We start from the raw sequence: 22,908 nt of genomic DNA, 5'->3' as shown, positions 1-22,908 counted from the left end.
GGTTGTTGTGAGGCTGAGGTGGGGTAAGCTAAGTAATGCTCCTCGCTCCTCGCAGACAGTGACTTGGGGCTGTGACTTGACTGTTTTTGTTTCTACTTCCGGCTACATGGTTATTGTACCCGGTGGGGTTCCTTTGAGCTTCCCTAGACAGGATTCCATGGTTCTGGGTGCCTCCGTTACAGGAGAGCAGAAGCCGGGGCAGTTGTCCTACACCGGCAGAGCCTGTGCCATGCTGAGATGCAGGCCCCTGCTGGGAGCCCATCTGCTGGGTCTGCCGAGGCCAGAGCAATGAGGCAGAAGGGGAAGGAGTCTCGCTGTCTGAGCTGGATGCCAGCCTGGGCAGCGACTTTCTGCTTCTTCTGGGGTCCCCCAGACCATCAGCTCGCCAGCCTCCTCTGGCCTTTCCCCAGGAGCAGCCACTGGCCTGCTTCTGTTGCCATGGAGACAGCCTCCCTCAGAGCCCCTGCCTCCATCTCTGACTCATGCATGCTGACAGGGAGCCTTCCCCATGCAAGTGCTTTGTTCCTCCCCAAAGGAAGTCTCTCTTTTCATTCATTTACTCACTCAGGTAACAAACATATTGGGTGCCTGATATATGCTGGGTTCTGTTTTAGGTGCTGCAAGTACAGAACCGAGTAAGAGATTGAAGCACCTGCCTTCATGGAGATTATATTCTAGTGAGGAAGAGAGATAGTGGACATATGATACAAAGAAAGTAATGCAAGAAAAGCCTGTCCTAGGAGATGATGTTTGAGCAGAGACCTGAATGCAATGAGATAACAACCACATGGATATCCGAGAAAAGAGCCTTCCAAATAAAGGAAGAGCCATGTAAAGGCTCTACATCAGCAACACACAGGATGATGTGTGATGAGTTTGAGATGCAGAAAATGAGAGGATCATGGATGTGAGAAGAGATCAGACTGATGTAGGGGTCACATGTCACACAAACTATGAGAAGATACCAAAGATATTGCATTTTATTTGAAGGGATGGGAAGCTGTTGCCACCAGAGGATTTGAGTAAAGGAAAGGGATGCTTTTATTCCATTTTAAAAGTTTCACTCTGGATGCTATGTGGAGAATCAGTGGTAGGGATGGCAGGAAATGGGTGTCATGGGTGGAAGCGGGGCTCTTAGTTAGAGGCTTGTTGCAGTAATGCAGATGAGAAGAGGTGGCTTAGACTAGCAAGCTGATGGTGACAGTGATGACAGATGGGTGGACTCCAGCCTTGTATTAAAGGAATAGTCAATAGGACTTGCTGTTAACCTAGAAAGAGTGCAAGAAAGTATACTTTCTCAAGAATGGCTCCTGACTTTTGGCCTGAGCTAAATAGTGGTGTCTTTTCATAAGATGAGGAAGCTAAGAAGGGAGAGGATATTTGGAAAAAATTCAGGGTTGAACTTGGGATATATTAAGTTTGAGGCACCTCTGAGCCAGGAAAGGAGATGTTAAGCACATATCTTAATGGTCTCCAAATCTGGAGCTCAGGAGAGAAAACAGAATTGGATGTAAGAGGCTGAGGACATGTGGAAAGCAAGTAGCCTGAGTGAGATCCCTGGAAAGTGAATCTGACAGAGGTCTGAGGACTGAGCCCTGGGCTCCTCAGGCACTGAAGAGTTGAGATGAGAAGGAAGATCCAAAAGATGGCTGAAACCACTTCAACATGGGGAGAAACAAGGAAAGAGTGAAGTTCTAGAAGTTAAATGAAGATAATTTTTAAGAATCAGGAATTCCCTGGTGGTCCAGTGATTAAGACTCTGCACTTCCACTGCAGGGGGAGTGGGTTTGATCCCTGGTTGGGGAACTGAGATCCCATGAGCTGTGTGGTATGGCCAAAAAAAGGAGGAGGAGAAGGATCAGTGTGGTAGGTAGAATAATGGCTCCAGACAGACATCCATATCCTAATCTCTGGATTCTGTGAGTATAATTCCTAATCTGGCAGAGAGACATCACAGATGTGATTCAGGTTTGGCCCTTGAGATGGGGAGATAATTCTCTACTGTACAAGTGGGCATTTAAAAGCAGAGAACCCTTCCTGGCTGAGGTCAGAGGGAGATACAGCTTCAGAAGAATGGTCGATGAAATTTAGTGGTGCTGGTTTCAGAGATAGAGGAAGGGGGCCACAAATCAAGGAATATGAGAGCCTAGAGAAGCTTCTAGAATCTGAAAAAGTTAAGGAAGTAGATTCTGCATTAAAGCTTCCAGACAAGTGCGCAGCCCTGACTGTATTTTAGCATAATGAGACCCCCCCCCCAGACGGTGAAGAATCTGCCTGCAATGCAGGAGACCCAGGTTCAATCCCTGGGTAGGGAAGATGCCCTGAGAAGGGAGTGTCTACTCAGTGCAGTATTCTTGCCTGGAGAATTCCATGAACAGAGGAGCCTGGCAGGCTATAGTCCATAGGGTGACAAAGAGTTGGACATGATTGAGCAACTAACACACTTCCAACCTCTAACCTACAGAGCTATCAAATAATACATCGGTATTGTTTTCAGCCACTAAGTCTGTGGTGATTTGCTATGGTAGTCATAGAAAACCAGTACAATAAGGATGTGATCAGCTGGTCAAATCACAATTCAAGCTTCAGTGAAATGAGAATGCAAATTTTCCAGTGATTTGAGCAAAGTGGAGATCATGGGGAACTTGATTATGTTAGTTTAGTGGGGATGAAAGGAGTCTGGAGAGGGTTGAAGGGAACGTGGGAGGAGAAGAGGCAGGGTCTGGGGATAGGCCAGTCTTTGGAGGAAACTTTCTAGAAAAGGAAGAGGAAACCATGGGGTACAGATGGGTGTGGCCTCAAGAGAAAGTTTCTGTTCTTGGTTTGTCTATTTCTTCTTAGTCTGCAAATTATACCATTGAAGTATAGTTGATTTACAATGTGTCTGGTATACAGCAGAGTGATTCAGTTTTATATATATATTTTTTTTTAGATTCTTTTCCATTATAGGTTATTATAAGATACTGAACATAGTTCCTTGTGCTATGCAAAAAGGACTTTGTTGTTTATCTAGTTTATATATAGTAGTATATATCTGTTTTCCTAAATCCCTAATTTATCCCTCCCTCTTGCTTTCCCATTTGGCAACCATAAGTTTGTTAACTATGTCTGTGAGTCTATCTCTGATTTATTGTTTCATGCTTTTAGATTTCACATTTAAGTGGTATCATATGGTGCTTGTCTTTCTCGGTCTGACTTAACTTGCTCAGTATGACACTCTAGGTCAATCCATGCTCCTACAAACTGCAACACGGGTTCGTTCATTTATTCATGGTATTTCATTCTCCAAGGCCTGTGTTCCAGGGGCTGAGGTCTCCCAGGTTCCCATTTTGCATGTTTCCCTGAGCAGCACAACCGCATCTCTCTTGTTCTCCTTTGTGTCTCCAGCAGCCAAGACTAAATACCAGTACACAAAGAGCATGGAATCCATGCTTTGTTGCATGATGGTAACAGCCATGTCTACTCAGTGCTCATCAGTGCCACGGCCTTTCCTGACCACAGGTGTGATCTCACACCATCCTGACAGCAGCCCGATCATCCCCATTTGATAGGCAAGTAAGCTGAGGCCCAGGGAGGGTCAATGACATGCCCAAGGCCACACCGCTGGTAAGTGGCAAGGTTGGGAGCTGACCCAAGAGGCCTCTCTTGCAACCAGCACACCACATCACCTGTGGTATGCAACAGTGGAAGTGAGTCAACTGCAGGTGCGATAGAAGTGCAGACGCAGGAGCCTGGTGAAAACTGTGCAGAGAGCCAGAGCCCCCACAAGGCCTGGGGTCCAGATTTGGGCATGTGCTAGAGTGGGGCACCAGAGGCAGCAGCATCCCAAGACTGAATCCGGTTCATCACCTGCACAGATGACTGTGGTCTCTCCAAGTCTCCTGAGGATTCAAGTTCGCTGCAGAAAAGCTGTGGCCAGGGTTCAAAGCCTGAAGAGAGCTGGGGCAGTGTCAGAGAAGGGAGCAGAAGCCAAGCCTCTGTGTCCCCACAGACAAAGGGAGAAAGCAGACTGAGAGATGGGGACAGCATGTGACACCTGGGCCGCAGGCCTGGGCAGCCGCTGCGGCAGCCCTGGGGATAATGGCTTCTTTTGTCCTGCACATAAATTCTCCGGAAAAGAAAGGATTCCAGGGCCCGCTTCTCCTGCTTGCACAATGCTGGCCACTGGGGCCCCACTGTGAGGGCCTGCCATGGCATTCAGCGAGCATTCGGCCCTGGCGCTGCCTCTCTCCTCCCAGACGTGCAGAAGTGAGAAGTCGAAGCTGTATGCCAGACGTTCTGCAGGGGGTTGGGAGTCTGGCCTGAGCCACGAACTTTATTTCACAGCCTGGAGGAAACCAAAGCGTCTGCAAGCTGAATTAGAGACTTAGAGGGCATCTGCGCCAATACCTCCTGTTTGCCCTCCCCAATTCTTACACCCCTCTCCCTTCCCTCCTCCACCTTCAGCAGACTTAGAATAGTACCACAAACTGAGGAGTCAGAGGAAGCTGGGCACAAATTCTGACACTGCCTCTTGGCAAGCTCTTTAACCTCAATGAGCCTCAGTTTCCCCATCAGTAAAATGGATGTAATGATGCCTAATTCATAAGACTGCAAATGGGAATAGGTGAGAAAATGTATATAACACACTTAGCTTGGAACATAGCCTTCCAGAAGGCCTTGGTGAGGGTAAACAGTCCAGAGGGTGTCCAGCCTGTGCTTGAATTCCTCCAAGAACAGGGTGCTCACTGCCTGTATTCCATATTCAGACCTAATACAGATCTGCTTCTTACACCTTCATTGGTGCCGAGGCAGTGGGCCTGTGCTTATTAAGCTCTTGCTGTGTGCCAGGTATTATCATAAGTAACTCAGGGAAATTAGGGCCCTTGTCCAGGGTCTCATAGAGGACGTGACCAGGGTTTGAACCTAAGTCCATCCAACCCTCTGCACTATGACACCACAAGGGAACTCTTCTCATATATGGAAACAGCTTCCATGACCCCTCAGTGTCTTCTCCTCTCCAGGAAAAACATCTCCCCTACCTCAGGGAATATGCTGTATGTTCCCCCACCATCTTGGCGTCTCTCCTTTGGGCATGTTTAATTTTGTCACTTGCCCCTCTTTTAAAAAAATAGCCTCTAGACATAATATTCCTACTGTCTTCTGATCAGTACAAAATAGAAATAGACACTCATTTCCTTTATTCTGGGTGCTGTGTTTATGCTAATAAAGCCTAAGGCTATGTGGTACTGGGGTCATCACCCTTCACTGATGTCGCCTTATGCTCCCTATAATCAGCCTACAAGAATGATATGCCTCCTGAGCTCAGAACTGTTTATAACAGTCAGTGCAAGTCCTAGAACCCTCTCCACCTAGTTTAGCAGTCGAGTGTATTATATTTAGTAGCTCACAGAATCTCCAGTAGGGCCAGAAAGACTGGCTTGGAAGTGACAGAGCCAGGAACAATTCATGCACCATCCCTGACTGGGCCTCTTCACTGGAGACCTTGCTACTATTGGACAAAGGGCCACCACACTCACCTGCTGATGCTGGCATGGAGCGCTGCCTCTAGGACCTCTGAAAGTGGGGTCTTCTCCCCGCAGCACCTCCTTCTTCACCTGTCTCTTCTAACTAACGAAGCCTTCCTGAACCCGTCTCCGGGGTTAAATGAATTAATAGATGCATGGCAGGTTTCCAAGATGGTCCCAGGGATCCTTGCTTCCTGGTATTCACATCCTTATTCTCCTCCCACGCTGGATGAGCTGACTGCATAACCAGTAGGATCCTGCAGAAATGAGAGCGTGATATCCAACACTAGGTCATCAAAGACATGACAGCTTCCAGGTCTCTTGGGGCTCTTGCTCTAGGGAAACGAGCTGTCACATGGTAAAGACACTTGAGCAGAACTCTGGAGATGTCTGCAGGGCAAGGAAGAGGCTTCAGCAACCAGCACCAACTCAGAGGTGGGAGGGAGCTGTCTTAGAAACAGACCTTCCAGACCCAGTCAGATGACACAGCCCCAGCTGACATCCCAGCTGCAACATCACGAGAGACCCTGAGCCAGAGCCACCCAGCTAAGCTGCTCCCAGACACCTAATCCACAAAAACTGCGTGAGTGAAATACAATAAAATAATGTCTAATATCTATTGCTGCATTTGGGGGGAATTTGTTACAGAGCACTAGGTAGCTAATACAAGCCATGTGAGGACTTAGAACTCTGCCTAGCATGTGGTCCACCTCCCTCCAGTTCTGTCATTATTTTTACCTCTGTGCCCAGTGTCAGCAGCTGTCACCTCAGCAACCTGGGAAGTCTGGAATATGAAAAACAGTGACAATTTCACTTAACCCACACAGCAGTCCTGTGACCGGGTTTATTGTTGTCCCCGTTTTGTGGATGATGAGAGGCTGAGTCTCTCACCTTAGATTCCAGAGACAAAGATGCAGGATTTGAGCCCTGGCTGTCTGACTTCAGCCCCTCATCCCAAACTACACAGCGTACAGAGATTCAGCTTCACTGTGGGAAGCCCCCAGCGCCGTGCACTGTCAGTGCACGTCTCCGTGAGGATGGCGTGTGGAAGGCTGGCTGGCGGTGGGGGGCTTGGTTAACGAGCAGAAGGGGAGAGAAGCCAGCCAGGGTAACTGAACCCACGGGACTCAGGACGCATGCTTTTGACACCAGCACTCAGGTTCCTCATCACCACCGCTCTGGGCAGAGATGTCAGAAGGACCCCAGGTAAGCCAGCTGATAGGAAGGAGGTGGAGCTGACCGCCCCTTTCCTGGATGAAGGTGCCAGATGTCTGGGACCTTCCAGTTCTCCCAGTAAGCCTCCAGGGTGCTCTCTCTCTTTTTTAACTTTTTATTTTATATTGATTTCAATGTTATATTACTTTTAGGTGTACTGCAAAGTGATTCAGTTATATTAATACACATATTACTGATGTTGAAGCTGAAACTCCAATACTTTGGCCACCTCATGCAAAGAGCTGACTCATTTGAAAAGACCCTGATACTGGGAAAGATTGAGGGCAGAAGGAGAAAGGGACAACAGAGGATGAGATGGTTGGATGGCATCACCATCACCGACTCAATGGACATGGGTTTGGGTGGACTTCGGGAGTTGGTGATGGACAGGGAGGCCTGGTTCATGGGGTCACAAAGAGTCGGACATGACTGAGCGACTGAACTGAATACACATATATGTACCTATTCCTTTTCAAATTCTTCTCCCATTTAGGTTGTTACATAACATTGAGCAGAGTTCCCTGTGCTATACAATAGATCCTTGTTGGTTATCCATTTTAAATACAGCAGTGTGGACATGTCCAGGGCCTCCTCTTAGGCTGGGCTGCCTTCCTCACATCTCAGAGACTCAGGTTTCTTCGTTGTATTTACGCTACCACCCTGGCTTTTGTCTTGGGAGGTGCCTTGTCCCCCTCCGCATGCCAACCCTAGAGAGGAACTCCAGCCCTCCCACCTCCACCCCCAACCCATTTCTTTTCTGTCTCCCAGACAGGTGTCTTTCATTATAAGATTTTTTTTTCTTGCTGGTTGCTCTGGGGTGAGGGAGTAAAAAATAAATTTGGTGAGTCATAATGGAAAGCGCTTTAGGCATTGATGGCATAGACTAATGGAGAGAACAGAGGTTGGAGGACTGACCCACCTAGACTCAAATTCTGACAAAATCTTGTCATTGATATAGCCCAGGAACAAGTGACATAACTTCCCTGCAGCTCACTTTATTTTTCTTATTTTTAAAAAATATTTATTTATTTATTCAGCTGCACCAGGCCTTAGTTGTGGTATAAGGGATCTGCAACTCACTTTAGTCCTTGGAATAATAAAGAGAACCCCATGAGGAGGACAGTTGAGCAAAAGCCATCACAGTCTGAAGCAGAAGTGTGCTCACCGGCACTCCAGATCCAATGCACAGGGTTCCATGGCAACGGTGTTTATAACAAAACTGCACATGTTCATTCATCAGGAAATAAGCAAACAAATTATGGAGGCCTCCTAAGATGGAATTGCTTGACAGCTGTCAAAAAGAATGAAGGCAAAAAAGAAGAGAATATTTCAACAGCTTCTTCTCCAACAATACTTCATGGGCCATCTTGCCATTACCCCTGCTGCCTTCCTCACTATTTGTTCCCACACCTAGAGGAAGTGTGGCTCAATGGGTAAAGAAGCTGCCTGCAATGCAAGAGACACAGGTTTGACCCCTGGGTTGGGAAGCTTTCCTGGAGAAGGAAATGACAAACCACTCGAGGATTGCTGCTGGAGAATTCCATGGGCTGCATGGTGGGCTACAGTCCATGGGGTCATAAAGAGTTGGACGCGCCTGAGCACGAATGAACTGCGGAGGACCTTGAGACCAGCGGATGTTCCACAGAACTCGGGATTGGTGGTATGATGCAGAGCGGGGCTGACTGCTGCTGAGAAATGGTCTTCTGGCCCTTCTGAAAGCCCCTCCCTTTATATTAATAGACAAGCTGGAGGTGGAGTGAGAGGTGGAGACCACTTCTTCTGACCCCCAGGCCAGTGCTATCCAGGAGAGCAGGATAATTCGGCTCTCCTCATCTCTCACCTTTGATATCGCAGCAGCCTTCTGCCCCTGTCTCTTTCCCCACAACATGTCATCCATACTGCTGCCAGAATCCTCTTCCTAAGGACAGCTCTGCCCTACCCCAGCTCCCGAGTGGTGGTTACATGACAAAATCCACATGCAATAGCACAGCAGACACACCGCTGTCCCAATCCCTTATTACTCCCTCTCATTGCCTTTAAGAAGCACCCGTGCTCCAGCCACCTTCTTGCCAGTCTTAAGTTCCTGCCTTTGTCTTTGTCTCGTTTTCTCTTCCTGTGAAGTTCTCCCTTCCCTCATTCTGCTTCCCTGCTGGGATCCTTTCTCCATCTTCCCACATCCAGTGTTCTAATCCTCTAATGCCACCTCTGGGAGGACCTCCCAGATTACAGCCTCTCCCACCGTTCTTTCCACTCTGCTGGTGTGGAATTCCTAAGGCACCATTTACAGGACTGATGTCCCCATTAGGCAGGAAGAATTGTCACCACAGCAGATTTCCCTGGGTTCCCCCAGGGGGCCTAGCATTTCAGGGGCAGCAGATGCTCAATATCTACTCGAAAAAATGATTAATGAGTAAACCAGAGCAATGGATGACTACAGAAATAATTTCCAAGTGAATGAAAGAGTAAATAAATGAATTGCCCTGAATTAATAAAGAAATGATTACAACTGACCTCTGAATCTTATGGTCGCTGTTCCCTTTTCCCCAGATAGTCAAAAGCCTACAATACAAAGATCTCCATCCGAATAATACAAGCTAAGATTATAATTTCCTCAAGGTCCCGTGAGTATACCGCAGTAGAAAAACAGTATCACCAGCAACTACAGGAAAATACAGATGGCCAAAATTTTAAGAATAAAAAATAAAAAAGGAAGGAAGAAAATATGGTCAACCTCATTCATGATTTTTTAAAATGTAATTTAAAATACCACACAGATGTACAATGTACAATGCTTAGTGGGTAGAGGAGAAGAAGCAGGTTGTCTCAAATCAGGTTGGTGGGTATATTACAATATCTAAAACTTACAGAGGTCTATCTGGAAATAGATATTTACCCATTGATATTTTGTTTAAAATATGTTTATCCTTTGACCCAGCAACTCCACTTTTTTTTTTTAATTGAAGTATAGTTGGTTTATAATATTGTGTTAGTTTCAGGGGTACAGCAAAATGACTGAGATATATATATATATATGTATTCTTTATCAGATTCTTTTGCATTATTGGTTATTACAAGATATTGAATGTAGTTTCCTGTGCTATACAGTAGGTAGGTCTTTATTGTTTATCTATTTTACATACAGTGGTATGTATCTGTTTATCCCAAACTCCTAAGTTATCCCTTCCTCCCTCCTTTTCCTCTTGGTGACTGTAACTTTGTTTTCTATAAATAAATTTGCATCATTTGTAAATAAATTCATTTGTATCATTCTTTTAGATTCCACATGTAAGTGATACCATGTGATACTTGTCTTTCTCTTTCTGACTTACTTCACTTAATATCATCTCTGCTGCTGCTGCTGCTAAGTCGCTTCAGTCATGTCCGACTCTGTGCGACCCCATAGACGGCAGCCCACCAGGCTCCCTCATCCCTGGGATTCTCCAGGCAAGAACACTGGAGTGGGTTGCCATTTCCTTCTCCAATGCATTCTAGGTTCATGCATATTGCTGAAAATAAAATTATTTTATTCTTTCTATGGTTGAGTAGTATTCCATTGTGTCTCACACACATATCTACCGCAGCTGTTTTATCCACTCATCTGTCAATGGACATTTATGTTGCTTCCATGTCTTGGCTATTGTGAACAGTGCTTTTATGATCATTTGGGGGGTGTGTATCTTTTAAATTAGAGTTTTTGTCTTTTCTGGATACATAGCAACTCCACTTTTAAGACTTAATCCCAATGGAATAATTGAGCAAGAAGACAAAGACTTAATGTACAAGAATTTTTATTTCAATATTATTAGTAAGAATCACAAATAGGTAACAGTATAAAAGTCTATAAATTCCAGTTAAATAAACTATGCTTTTCTACACAACGAAACAACACTATACAGCCATTAAACCAAATTGCGTTCTATATAGACAAAGCGTAATATACCCATACCATTAAATGGCAAAGTAGGTGAAGAATGATAGGATCCTTTTTATTGGACTGTGTGCTGTACTGTACTTAGTTGCTCAGTCGTGTCCAGCTCTTTGCAACCCCAGGGACTGTAGCCCGCCAGGCTCCTCTGTCCATGGGGATTCTGCAGGCAAGAATACTGGAGTAGGTTGCCACGCCCTTCTCCAGGGGATATTCCTGACCCAGGGATCAAACCCAGGGCTCCCGCATTGCAGGTGGATTCCTTACCATCTGAGCCACCAGGGAAGCCCTTTATTGACTATCAGTTCAGCTCAGTTGCTCAGTTGTGTACGACTCCTTGTACCCCATGGACTGCAGCGTGCCAGGCTTCCATCCATCACCAACTCCCAGAGCTTGCTCAAACTCATGTCCATCAAGTCAGTGATGCCATCCAACCATCTCATCCTCTGTCATCCCCTTCTCCTCCTGCCCTCCATCTTTGCCAGCATCAGGGTCTTTTCCAATGAGTCAGTTGTTTGCATCAGGTGGCCAAAGTGTATATAATTTTTATTTGTGAACAGAATTGTGGAAACTTATACCACAAGGACTAGGATTGTGAGAACTGTTGTTTTTTCTTTTATACACTTGTATGTATGTTAGTTGCTCAGTCGTGTCCAACTCTCTGCGACCCCATGGACTGGGGCTCGCCAGGCTCTTCTGTCCATGGGATTCTCCAGGCAAGAATACTGGAGTGGGTTGCCATTTCCTTCTCCAATACACTTGTATAGGTTTTAAAAATTAATAATTGATGAAAGTACTTTTCTAATCAGAAGAACGTTCGGAGAGCCCCAGAGGCAGCCCGAGGCCTCTGGCTTGGGTCCCTCCAGCCCTGGCCCTCCTCCTCCTGCCCTCTGGCCTCTGTTCTGTCCCTGCCCAAGGACTCAGTCCCTGGGAAAGGTTGTCCCAGCCCACTTTCTGGAACAATTAAAACAATGGTGTTTTCTTCAGCAACATCAGAAGCAACCCCCAGAATAAAACCCTGGCCTCACTGCGGACCTGCCTAGGGAGCGGAGTGTGTGAAGGTCCCACAGCTTCAGGGAAAACTGCACAGGGGTGCAGGCTTCCTCTTCCGTGGCCCTGCCCAGCTTTGTTCCAAAGGTACATAGCCTATGGCTACTGTCCTTGTAATTCATCCTCCGCCCCAGGGTATGAACTAATCAGGCCCAGGCAGGGTTCCAAATCAACCAGAATAGAGGGAAGAGGAAAACGGTATTATTCGAATCCAAAAAGCTCCATGGGAAAGGAGGCCATGTAGTAAAATAATATTTACTAATGTTTCATAATTGTTAAATACCAGACACCGTGTTGATTAAGTGTTGGGGTCAGTGGCTTTGAACAAGAATCTAATCTCTATGCATCTAGGTTTCTTCATCTAAGAAACGATAAACTAATGCCTGTCTCCTAAGGTTGCTATGCAGAATAAATAGATTATGCATGCAAAATACTTAGTGCCTAGAGTATAATAATTGATCAATCAGTAACCACAATCAGTAACCACAGTTTTATTGTTCTTGTTGCAGTCACACTTTGATACGCTGTCTCCATACCTGCTGTCTCCATACAGCTCATGCATCCCAATGGGGAGAGTGGCTGGCACCCCCAGGACTTTCCCCTGCAGCACGGAGCAGATTCTTACAGCCCACCTGAGAAACCAGCCCCACTGACACTTTGATCATGGGCTTCCAGCCTCCAGAACTGTGAGACCTCACATTTCTGTTGTTTAAGTGACCCATCTGTGGTACTTTATAAAGGTGAAAGTGAAGTCTCTCAGTCGTGTCCGACTCTTTGCCACCCCATAGACTATAACCTGCCAGGCTCCTCCGTCCATGGGATTCACAGGCAAGAATACTGGAGTAGGTTTCCATTTCCTTCTCCAGGGCATCTTCCCAACCCAGGGATCGAACCCAGGTCTACTGCATTGCAGGCAGACTTTTTACAGGCTGAGCCACCAGGGAAGTCTTTATAAAGACAGCCCCAGCAAATGGACACAAATGGATGCCAATGGATAAGATGAGAAAAGACAGACCTCTGCCTCTTGCCAGCTGTGTGATCCTTGAGAAATCTCTTAGTCTCTCTCTCTTCCTTTCCCTATGAAATGAGCTAGCCCTAATGACTGCCTCACGAGGCTGAATGAGGTCCTGCATGGAAAGCTTTAGATCCCAACGCTTGCACACACAGGCTTAGCACTTAGGACAAATGTACAAACTGGTCACCACTGGGGATCATAGGAGGAGGCCCTGAAATTCACTTTAGGTTGCTTCACAAGTATGTGTTTTTCCTTCCTTTCAAAATTCTAAACTGTGGGTGGGAAATGACTCACTGTATTGAATCCCCAGTGACACCAGGACAGTTCTCTGAATTCCATAAATGCTCTACAGATATTTCTTACTCAGTAAGGTGTGTTCTGCATTAGGATTGTATCAGACTGAACTCTAGAGCAAGATCTTGATGTCTTTGCATCCTCAGTCCAGGATGCCATACCTAAGACATTCAATGACTATTCATCAATTGGTATTGAACGAAGGAATGAACTTTACAGGGTACATGATTTGGCCTGTAGTATAATTGAATCTTGGGACTTCCCAGGTAAAGATCTGGGACTTCCCAGGCTCAGCGGTAAAGAATCCACCTGTAATGCAGGAAACAAGGGTTGATCCCTGGGTCAAGAAGATCCCCCAGAGAAGGAAACAGCAACCTGCTCCAGTATTCTTGCCTGGGAAATCACATGGACAGAGGAGCCTGGTGGGCTTCAGTCCATGGGGTTGCAATGAGAGGGGCATGACTTAGCACTTGAACACACACACACACACACACACACACACACACAATTGAATCTCTGGTAGGTAAGATGTGATGTTTTTATCTAGAAATAATTTTAGCCAATACCTGCTATGATCTTGGTACCATAATAGACCAGAAAAATACAAAATAATAAGCTAAGGATTGTTGAGTATTTACAGTGTCTAGCTCTGAGCTTCATGGGGATTCTCTTTTGCATTCCTATGATACCATTATAATTACAATTCATACCTTCATTTTGCCAATGTGGAAACTGAAGCTCGTAGAGATTGAAAACCTCATCTCCAAAGTCACAGTGTGGAAAGGAGTGACAGGATTTAAACTCAGGGAGTTTGATCCCAGGGGCCACACACTTCAGCATTATAGCTCACTCCCTTTTTCTTACTAAGTAAGCAGAACTCTGTCGAGGTTCTTACAGTCTAGAGCTAGAGTCACTGATAGGCCTGGCAGAGACCTTAAAAAGTAGCTAATCCAATACGCTATTAAAAAAAGAAAGAAAGAAAGAAAGAAAAAGAAACTGAGAACCAGGGAAAAATATGGGACTGGCCTCACAATGAGAAAGTGATCCACCTGGGACATGAACCCAGGTCTCCTGACCCCCAGACTGGTGTGCCCTGGTGGGAGTGGGGACTTGGGCTCTAACTAGTCATTCACCCAGGTGCCTGGCTCTCCATCCCACAAATGGGCAGGTATGAAATGCTGGCTTCTGTCCGCGGAGAAGACTTGGGCCAGGAAGGAATTCCACCGAATGAATGGCCCTGCACATCTGTCTTTCCTTCCTCCGGGACACCAGTCCCTCTGTTCCCACCTTTTCTGATTTGGAGGTCAATCTAGGCCAGATGTGAATAGAATCCCATGCGCACAAGGCCCAGGCTTTATTCTGAGTGATGAGCCAGTCATTATAACTCAGGACATGAACGGGACCGTCTCTGGGCTCTAATGACGCATGGAACTGCAGGGCTCCAGCCCTGTTTCCAAAGGAGACAAAACGATCCTTATCATACCAGTTCCAGCCAGAGGAGGCTGGAGTCAAGTCCACAGAGTCGAGATGGCGCCTTTCAGACCTGGGGAAGGACACTGAGGAGCCTTCCTCATATTTCACAGCGTGGTGTGTATTGCACCTGTCCCCTCCTCTCGTCCCTTCCCTTTCCTCTGCGGCCTCATTTTCCTGCTGCCACCTCAAAGCCGTAGCTCTGGGTCAGGGGCTGGGGCTGGGGCTGGAGGGGTCTGGGCACCAAAACCTAGGGCTTGAGTCCCCTGAAAAACAACCATGGATGGTTCTTGCAAAGACCCAGGGGTCCTCTCAAAACTGTCTAGAAACAGTAATGGTTTCCTTGGAGCCTGAACAGTTCCTGAGCTATCATACAGCTGCCAGAGTGTGGGCTTAAGGCTCAGGGAAATATTTTGCTAGTTACACGTGCGCTTTCGTGGGTCACTTCAAATCGCCCAGTTATTTTCCACTCACTTGAGAGATAGCACAGGTGTGGCGGGTGGATTTGGCTCCCTGCATTCAACCAGAGTCAGAGAACGTCAGCCCTGAAAGGACTCCGGGGCACAAATGGTTGGGTTAATTCATATTTGGGGCTTCTACACACAAGAATGCATTTGCAAAAAGATTGATGCTTGGAAGTTAGTAATAAAAATGTTTCACAATTGGTATTCTAGCTCACCCTCATCATTACAAAAGGAGACTAAGGCCCAGGAACCAAAGCAGTTTGTCCAAAGTCACACAGCTAGTGGCCGAGGCAGCAGTAGAACCAACAGAGCCCAGAGAGCTGTGGTCCCAGTGGCGATGGACCAGCTCATTTATTTTTTGCCTGAAATTTCACATTTAGGTGATTTTTTTTGGTACTATTTGATAGCTTTATTTGGGTGTACAAGTAGTAAAAAAAAAGATTATCACTGTAAAAGTTTTTAAAGACTGATGTATTTACAAAGTCTATAAGAATTCTCTTTTGCCCCTCCTTGTCCTTCCCCCAATCCCATTCCCTGCCCCAGGGACACCCAATGTTAGCAAATGGATGTCGAGTCCTTATATATCACTCTATTCATAAACCTAAGACAAATCATACTGTTTTGAGACCTCCTATTCCAACCAGTCCATTCTGAAGGAGATCAGCCCTGGGATTTCTTTGGAAGGAATGATGCTAAAGCTGAAACTCCAGTACTTTGGCCACCTCATGCGAAGAGTTGACTCATTGGAAAAGACTCTGATGCTGGAAGGGATTGGGGGCAGGAGGAGAAGGGGACGACAGAGGATGAGATGGCTGGATGGCATCACGGACTCGATGGACCTAAGTCTGAGTGAACTCCGGGAGTTGGTGAGGGACAGGGAGGCCTGGCGTGCTGCGATTCATGGGGTTGCAAAGAATCGGACACGACTGAGCAACTGAACTGAACTGAACTGTTCATTTAACCCTGTATCTTAGAGCTCTTTTCTTATTGGCCCTTTTAGAACCTTGGCATTTTGTCACTGGCTCCACAGTATTCCCCTGTATGGCGGTACCATGACATGTATTAATATTTAGTCATTCGTCTGTCTTGGGACATTCAGGTTGTTTCCCATCTTTTTCTATCACAGTCACAACTGCAATGAACTTCCTTGTGTATAAAACCTCTGGGCCATGAGCCAGTGTTTCTGCAGAAGACATATCTAGAAGTGAAAGGTATGAGATCATTTGTCTAGAGAAGATCTCACTTTGAGTTGTAATGAGTCACCTTAAGGTTGTCTGAAGCTTTCCCTTCTGAACCTTCTTTGTGGAACTTCAATGGCTGTAAGTTTTCATCTAGAATCATCACAGCAACCCTGTGAAAACAAAGTATGGTCCTTGTTTTACAACTTGACATTTCAGCTGGGATTTAACTAAATCCAGAGCACAGCTCTTAGCATCGTGCCAGACTGGCCATGCTGGGGGATGTCCCCTCAGCCTGGGTCAGTCCTCTTATGGCAGGCCCTTGCCCAAGAGAAGGCCCTTGCCTGGCTGAATCACCAAAATAGTGAGACTTGAAGGAGTGAAGGGGCCACAACCCACTGTCTGAAACGTGGGCCAAGAGGAAGCGGCTAGCCCAGGAGCCCTGGGGGGAGAGTCCCACCACCAGAACAATGGAGAGGTTAAGGGCACAAAGTCTGAAACTGGGGACTTGGATTCAAATTACAGCTCTGTGATTTTCCAAAGGTGTTTTCTTGGAAATCCATGTTTCAGGTTTCTTGTCTGTATGATGGAAATAATACTAGAATTTACCTCCCAGTGCATGTAACAAGGATAAGTTGATTCAAAGTATCATTATAAGAGAGCAGTTTGTCACTGAGGCTTAGCAACCTGGTGTTTCCAATCCAGTTCTAAAGAGCAAGATCAGGAATGAAAAGAGGCCTTAAAATTACTTCATTCTAAGAGAATAGAATTGCTAAATTCAGACTTAAATTGAAGAAAGTGGGGAAAACCACTAGACCATTCAGGTATGACCTAAATCAAATCCCTTATGATTATACAGTGGAAGTGAGAAATAGATTTAAGGGACTAGATCTGATAGACAGAGTGCCTGATGAACTATGGACAGAGGTTCGTGACATTGTAGAGAAGACAGGGATCAAGACCACCCCCATGGAAAAGAAATGCAAAAAAGCAAAATGGCTGTCTGAGGAGGCCTTGCAAATATCTGAGAAAAGAAGAGAAACAAAAAGCAAAGGAGAAAGGGAAAGATACACCCATTTGAATGCAGAGTTCCAAAGAACAGCGAGGAGAGATAAGAAAGCCTTCCTCAGCGATCAATGCAAAGAAATAGAGGAAAACAAGAGAATGGGAAAGACTAGAGATCTCTTCAAAGAAATTAGAGATACCAAGGGAATATTTCATGCAAAGATGGGCTCAATAAAGGACAGAAATGGTATGGACCTAACAGAAGAAGAAGATATTAAGAAGAGGTGGCAAGAATATATAGAAGAACTATACAAAAAAGATCTTCATGACCCAAATAATCACTATGGTGTGATCACTCACCTAGAGCCAGACATCCTGGAATGTGAAGTCGTGTGCCCTAGGAAGCATCACTACGAACAAAGCTAGTGGAGGTGATGGAATTCCAGTTGAGCTATTTCAGATCCTAAAAGATGATGCAGTGAAAGTGCTGCACTCAATATGCCAGCAAATTTGGAAAATTCAGGAGTGGCCACAGGACTGGAAAAGGTCAGTTTTCATTCCAATCCCAAAGAAAAGCAATGCCGAAGAAGGCTCAAACTACCACACAATTGCACTCATCTCACACCCTAGTAAAATAATGATCAAAATTCTCCAAGCCAGGCTTCAGCAATACATGAACCATTGAAATCCCTGATGTTCAAGCTGGTTTTAGAAAAAGCAGAGGAACCAGAGATCAAATTGCCAACATCCGCTGGATCATCGAAAAAGCAAGAGAGTTCCAGAAAAACATCTATTTCTGCATTGTTGACTATACCAAAGCCTTTGTCTGTAGGGATCACAATAAACTGTGGGAAATTCTGAAAGAGATGGGAATACCAGACCATCTGACCTGCCTCTTGAGAAATCTGTATACAGGTCAGAAAGCAACAGTTAGAACTGGACATGGAACAACAGACTGGTTCCAAATAGGGAAAGGAGTACATCAAGGCTGTATATTGTCACCCTGCTTATTTAACTTCTATGCAGAGTACATCACGAGAAACGCTGGGTTGGATGAAGCACAAGCTGGAATCAAGACTACCAGGAGAAATATCAATAACCTCAGATATGCAGATGACACTACCTTGATGGCAGAAAGTGAAGAAGAACTAAGCCTCTTGATGAAAGTGAAAGAGGAGGGTGAAAAAGTTGGCTTAAAGCTCAACATTCAGAAAACTAAGATCATGGCATCTGGTCCCATCACTTCCATGGAAACAATGGAAACAGTGATAGACTTTGTTTTCTTGGACTCCAAAATCACTGCAGATGGTGACTGCAGCCATGAAATTAAAAGGCGCTTACTCCTTGAAAGGAAAGTTATGACCAACTTAGACAGCATATTAAAAAGCAGAGACATTAATTGCCAACAAAGGTCTGTCTAGTCAAGGCCATGAGTTTTTCCAGTAGTCATGTATGGATGTGAGAGTTGGACTATAAAGAAAGCTGAGCACTGAAAAATTGATGCTTTTGAACTGTGGTGTTGGAAAAGACTCTTGAGAGTCCCTTGGACTGCAAGGAGTTCCAACCAGTCCATCCTAAAGGAGATCAGTCCTGAGTGTTCATTGGAAGGACTGATGTTGAAGCTGAAACTCCAGTACTTTGGCCACCTGGTGCGAAGAGCTGACTCATTTGAAAAGACCCTGATGCTGGGAAAGATTGAGGGCAGGAGGAGAGGGGGATGACAGGGGATGGTTGGATGGCATTACCAACTCAATGGACATGGGTTTGGGTAAACTTCAGGAGTTGGTGATGGACAGGGAGGCCTGTCGTGCTGCGGTCCATGGGGTTGCAGAGTCAGACACGACTGAGCGACTGAACTGAAAACTGAAGAGAATAGAATTGTTCCCTTTTTTTTGCTTCTTTTTCATTACCTTCCCACCTCCAACAAATCAATCTCACATGGATATTTAGCTGAAATTTCATGTCAAGAAACTTTGCTTATGGTCCAGTGGTTAAGAATCTGCCCGCCAGTGCAGGGAACATGGGTTTGATCCCTGGTCCGGAAAGATCTCACATGCCACCGGACAACTCAGCCTGTGCACCACAACTGCTGAGCCTGCGCTCTGGAGCCCGTGCTCTGCAACAAGAGAAGCCACCACAATGAGAAAGCCCCGCACCACGACTAGAGGGTGGCCTCCACTCTCCGCAACCAAAGAAAGCCCATGCGCAACAAAGGAGACCCAGCACAGCCAAAAATAAGTAAATAAAAAGTTTGAAAATATGTCACTGCTTTGAGGAGGGAACCTGGAGTCTTGGGTCTCTGTAGATCAGTATTGTAGTTTCATGACAGGACAGGTGTTAGAGAATGAGAACATCTTAGATTGTGTAGCAGAACAAGTATGAACCTCAGAGTCAAGCACACCTGGAGAGAAGACAGGTGCCTCTGATTCGCTGTGTAACTTTGGCAAGTTTCTTAACTTCTCTGAATCTCCATTCTCTCCATCTGTGAATTGAGGGTTGTTTTCTTTTTTTTAAAAAAAAAAGTAGTTTGCTAGCTAGCTGTGACATTTACAGATATTGAAGTAATGCTCCTAGCATGGTGTTCCACTCTCAAAGTTGGTGAAAGAAAGTGAAAGTGAAAGTCACTCGCTCATTCGTGTCCAACTCTTTGCAACCCCATGGAATTCTCTAGGCCAGAATACTGGAGTGGGTAGCCTTTCCCTTCTCCAGGGGATCTTCCTAACCTAGGGATCAAACCCAGGTCTCCCACATTGCAGGTGGATTCTTTTACCAGCTGAGCCACAAGGGAAGCCCAACTCAGAGTTGGTAGCTACTATTATATATTGCTTTCAGTTGGCAGTCTTGTTTCTAATCTACTGAGAACACTGAAGCAACCAGAGCATAGCCACAAATTCCAGCTACCAATCTGTTACCCTTTCTGCATCTGTTTCCACAGACTCTGCCTTCCCACCTGTAGCCCCAAGCCTTTCTGTTTTACATGAAATCCAGTCCCCTTCCCCACCCCTAGAACACTGCTCCAGCAGTTCTCCATTTCAGTTTTTCTCTCTCTACTGCATCGTCCCATCAACTGAAAACATGCTGCTATTTCTCCTGTATTAAACCAAAAACAAAAACAAACCTCTTCTTGTGACCCTACTTCTGCTGCCAGCTACACACCCCCATTACTTTTTTTATGCTTCCCTTTGCAACAAAACTTTTCTCTGCCTCATTCAGCATTTCCACTTCTGGGTATACACCCAAAAGAATTGAAAGCAAGGTCTCGAAGAGATATTTGCACACTCATGTTCATAGCAGCATTATTCACAGTAGCCAAAAAGTGGAAGCAACCCAGATGGCCACTGATGAATGCAAGGCTAAACAAAACGTGGTATATACATCTGATGGAATATTATTCAGCCCTAAAAGGAAAGAATTTGATTCATACTACAACATGGCTGAACACTGAGGACATTATGCTAAGTGAAAGAAGCCAGTATTGTATGATTCCAAAGACAAATACTGTATGATTATGTAGAGTGGTCAAATTCATAGAGAAAGTAGAATGGTAGTTGCCAGGAGCTGGGGGACTGGGGGAATGGGAAGTTGCTGTTCAATGTATGCAGATGAAAAGAGTTTAGAGATCAGCTGCACAGCAATGTGAATGTACTTAACACTCCTGAATTGTACACTCAAGCATGGTTAAAATGGTCAGTTTTAGGGCAGCTCCCCAGTGGTCCAGTGGTTAGGACACCATGCTTTCACTGCTGAGAATGCAGGTTGGATCCTTAGCTGGGAAACTAAAAAAATGAAAAGACGGTAAATTTTATGTTTTGTGTATTTTGCCACAGTTAAAAAAATTTTTTTAATTGTTTAAACATTTCTCTTCTCCCATTCTTCCTTCAAGCCACTCCAGTCAACTTTCAGGCCCATCACTCTGCTAAGACAGCCCTTGTCAAGGTCCCCGGCCAACTCCACACTGCCAGGTCTCACGGGCAGTCACGGTGCTGGACCGACAGACCTGTCCGTAGTATTCGCTGTGCGTGGTCTCCATCTCATCTCTGATCCCCTTTCTTCACCTGGCTTCTGTGACATACTCATTCCATTTCTTTGAAGAGTATCCACTTCTGGCCTCACTTCTGGATTACTGGAATATCCCGCTAACTAGTCTCACATTCCCACTTCTGCCATTACCACCTACATCCCTTCTCAACCCAGCAGCCAGCGTGATCCCTCCAAACCACGCCAGGCTGTGTCACTCCTCTGAGTCAATCCCTCCAGGCGTGTCCACTTCTTTCACAGTGAAAATCCACACGCAGACAAGACCCTGAGACATCCCCCGCCCTGCCCCACATCAAGTCCCTAATCGCCTCTCCCACCGCTCTCCCCTGGTTCCCCCGGGACACAGTGGGCACAACTCCACCTTACCACCCGTCACACGCGTCACCCAGGAGTCTGCAGAGCCAACGCCTTCACCTCAAAATGTCAACACGGTGTCACCTTTCAGTGAAGTCCACTCTGAACACCTGATTTTAAATTGCAACTTGTCCTCACCCCAATCACCTGTACCCCCTCTACTCTTAGTTTTTTCCATAGCTCTTATCGCCTACATGTATATACCGTGATGGCCTACTTTAGAATTAGGTTTTTTTTTTTTCAGTTTTCTGGCTGTGCCTCAGTCTGTGGGATCTTAGTTTTCCAACCAGGGATCATCGAACCTAATAGGGTCCACATGGGGTCTCGCTGATAAGATGGCTCATTATGTCGACTTTCCAGTGTCCCTTTATGCTACAGCTGGGATATGGACCTGGAGGGGGCCTTGGCTTTAGGCATGAGCTGGCCCAGTGGCCTTGTGTGCCGCATTTGAAGCAGGGCCCAGGTGGCTTCCTGTCTTTGGAGACCCCACTTCAGCAGAGGGCACCATTGTCCTTAACACCCATTTTATCTCCCAGTCATCCCCAGATATCCGAAAGAAACTAAAAAAGGCAGAAGAAGGCCCTCAAACCCCTCAACGAGACCTTTTAAATTTAGCCTTTCAGATTTTCAATAACCGGGAAGAACAGGCAAAGCTAGAGAAGGCCCAACGAGATTAGGCCAAATACCACCTTCTAGCCACCGCCCTATGTGGCTCCAAACCTCCATCAACCAGCAAAGACAGGAAGCCACCTGGGCCCTGTTTCAAATGTGGCAAAGAAGGCCACTGGACCCGCTCATGCCCAAAGCCAAGACCCCCTCCAGGTCCACGTCCCAGCTGTAGCATAAAGGGACACTGGAAGGTCGACAATGAGCCATCTTATCAGTGAGACCCCATGTGGACCCTTATCAGAACCCATGCATCCTGTATTGGAAGCTCAGAGTCTTAACCACTGAGCCACAGGGAAGTCCCTAGAATTTTTACCTACTTACTAGTTTTCCTGTTTATTTCCCATCTCTCCCTGATAGAAAATAAGCAGGGACTTTACTTTCTTCACGCACGGACGCACTTACTTCAGCACCTACAGTAGTGCCTGCTCAATGGTAAGTGCTCAGCAACCATCGGTTGAATTAACTGCTGAACAATTTTCCAGGGTATTAAACTACTTTCAGTAGTCCATTATCTCATTTGATCTTTTCACAGCAATTTTGTGAAGACAGCCAAATGATATTAATATATCCATTTTACAGGCGAAGAATTGGAGTTTCAAACAGGCTAAGGGTCTTCAATCATTTGTTTAAAATGCAGTCATTCGTTTACCGAGCAAACACTTATTGAGTGGCATCATGGGAGAGCTGATGCTTAGAATGGAGATTTGTTCATGTTAATTCTTGG

Source organism: Capra hircus, chromosome 14, assembly GCF_001704415.2.
Source record: "Capra hircus breed San Clemente chromosome 14, ASM170441v1, whole genome shotgun sequence".
Lineage (NCBI taxonomy): Eukaryota > Metazoa > Chordata > Mammalia > Artiodactyla > Bovidae > Capra > Capra hircus.
Note: the sequence above shows the minus strand (reverse complement) of the source record.